The 2,953-nt window shown below is 38.0% G+C and overlaps 1 pseudogene; it reads right to left on the bottom strand.

Moving 5' to 3' along the window:
* Positions 1 to 2,953, bottom strand: part of LOC104998106 — a 58,639-nt pseudogene that overhangs the window by 55,425 nt on the left and 261 nt on the right.

Here is a 2,953-nt window from a genome sequence, read left to right as displayed (position 1 = left end):
CCAAAGAAATCCCAGGGTTGATCTCCTTCAGAATGGACTGGTTGGATCTCCTTGCAGTCCAAGGGACTCTCAAGAGTCTTCTCCAACACCACAGTTCAAAAGCATAGGGACTGATAATTAAATCATTAAATGCTGATGGACTGCAATCTTCATCTCAGATTAGCAGGTAACAATTAGATATCTGGAGCACAGCTGAAAAAAAAAAATCCATGGGGTGGATATAGAATAGGCAGGCAAGAATTTCCATTTAAGACAAACTGTCTAAGTAGAGAAAGCCTCTAGGGGACTAAATGCAATTCTGATAAAAAATATCTGCTCTTATGCAGTAAAGTGAGACATACCAAGATCATATGAACTATTCTACTTCATATACACACTGGGATCAAAGATTCCCAGTCTTTCATTCTCTTAATGCCTATTTATTCAGCATCTACTATATGCCAAACATCGTGCTAGATATACACTTTTTTTCTTATAAACAAGATTTCTGCTCCCAAGGAACTTGTATCCTAGTTAATATTAACATCTTTATTTCAAGCACTTGGAATCTACTTGTGCTACCTGTGCAAAAGTATTAGCACATCTACTATGTGCTAATACTTTTGGTCAACAAAAGTTGACCAAGCTGAACTAATCTCAGTTTGCAGTATCACCGTAACAGAAAATCAGGGAAGAGGTGATTTTTGTGATCAGAGATGTCTACCCAATTCAGCATGTGATTAACAGGGTACTACTTTTAAAGTTTTGAGGGAAAAGGAACTTTCTAACTAGAAATCATCTAGTCATCCACCTAAAATACTTGTATTATATAGTATTAATTTAGTGTCTTCCTGATTAAAACATAATTACTACTTTAACAAGAGGGGAGAGTGTTAATAGGAAATGTTTTAGAAAGTGGTGACCTTTACGTCGGGTCAAAAAATAGCAAAAAGAATTAGGCTGGATATGTCAAACCACTATTGATAGACTGACTATGGACTTGACATTGATTTAATGTACAATACAATTTTAAAAGGCGGAAGAAAGATGAAAAGTGCATTCTGTTTATATGATAGTCAACTCTTAACAAGTACAGTGAGGTTTTTTTCTTTTTTTGAAAACATACCTTTCTTGAAGGCATTCAAGAGAGCCAGTGTTACGAAATAAAACATAGAGCTTTTCCATAATATCTAGAAATGAACTGGTGGGCTCAGGGTGACTGACATTAGTGTTGTCCACAGGTATCACCACCTCTCCTGAACTCCGTTCAGCCTCAGTTTAGGGACTCAGTCCCTGTGAAGATGGAGGAGGCTACCTAACTAGTTTTGGCCATGACCTTTGCTTCCAAACCTAAGGATGTGAAAAGTTCATAGGGATTCTTCAGTCACTTTCTTCCTCTGTCACAGAGACTCAGTTGCTGTGTTCTGGGTGACCTCTCTGCCAATCTGGTTCCTGGAGTGACTGGAATAGAATAAGCCAGATTCACAAGAATCATGAACAAGCAATAAACTTTTGGTGTGCTAAGGCATGAAGATTTGGGAGATGAGGTGTCTGCTACTGTACCATAATATAGCCTTTCCTGATTAATGTAGTCAGGGGACTTCCATAACACTCTCAGTCCAAGTTTTTGAGGAAGAGATAAAATAGATAATACGAGCTCCATTAATCTGTCAGTAGTGTCTTTCAAATTAAGGATGCTAGCCTGAGGTCTAGCTTGTTAATCACATTTAATCCAGACATCCCATAACTTTTCCATTTTTCTACTAATTCTCTTGTCAATCTTTTTAAAGTACTATTTTAGCTTTTATCCATAAAATTCCTGTGCTTTTTTTTTACAAAGTTTATTCTCAAAATCATAACCTCACCATGTATTATTTGCATATATTTTCACTAGAGTAAAATGTTCTGAATTATGAACAGCATTAATGCGATGACACATGCAGTTGTGAACAAAGAAGGGAGACACTTCTGCAACTGCATTCTCTCTAGAAAGTGGACCCTTACAGGAAGGGAGAGGCAGGAGCATTCCTGATTTTCTTTTCTTTTTTTTTTTGTTCCACATTGGAAAAACAGCTTAACCTTGAAGGGCTTGTAGAGTCTGAGAATTGTCATTTCTTATTTAAAGCCTTAGATAGTAAGTGGAAGTTTTAAGTCTCTGGTTTTGCTCTTGTTTATCTTAATGGATTGTTAGGTAGGGCAAATGATGCATTGTCTTAAATATTTTAACGCCTGTTTTCTACTTATCCAAAGCTATCCCTCACAGTCCTACTCAGCTCCGAGCTCCTCAGGAAATCTTCGCTAACACACCAGCTAGAATTGATCCTTTTCTTTCCCCAAATCTTATGTAAATTCATACCATTTATTTGGCATTGCTTGTAGAGAGTTTAGAGAGTTCAAAAGCTGGAAAGGACCTAAGAATCATTCAACACAATCCTCTCATTCTGCAACTGAGGAAAGTAAAGTCCAGAACAATTATGTTCTTTAGTTAAGTCACACAGTTAAGAGACACATTGGAGGCTATAAACCTAGTTTGCCCAATTCTCAGTGCACTCCCTTCCTTCGTGTTCCAAGTGCCTTCAGTTTACTACCTGAAATTGTTGGTTGTTTTTCAAGAGAACAGATCATCTCACCAATAGTACATCTTGCGATCAGGAACTCTTTATTTCAGTTTGTAGCGTAATCTATTCACATTTTATATACTTGGTGGTAGACTAATTGGTTGTGTTTTAGGTAACGACTACATCTGTTACATCTATCACTTATTCTCAAACTCAGAAGATAATACTGGGAGGGGCTGAGGAAGGATTCAAACAGCCGCAAGGTAAGTAAACCGATGAGAACCAGGAGAACGCTTACAGACGTCCAAGAATACACGCTTAGCATTGAAGGTCGCTTCCCCTGGAATTGGGTCTTGCTGGTTCACTCTGCAAGGACGGAAAGTGTGTGTAAGCGTTGCTGTGGGGTGGGGAAGGCA

Source organism: Bison bison, unplaced genomic scaffold, assembly GCF_000754665.1.
Source record: "Bison bison bison isolate TAMUID 2011002044 unplaced genomic scaffold, Bison_UMD1.0 scf7180017864322, whole genome shotgun sequence".
Lineage (NCBI taxonomy): Eukaryota > Metazoa > Chordata > Mammalia > Artiodactyla > Bovidae > Bison > Bison bison.
Note: the sequence above shows the minus strand (reverse complement) of the source record. Positions and strands in the feature narration are given on the sequence as shown.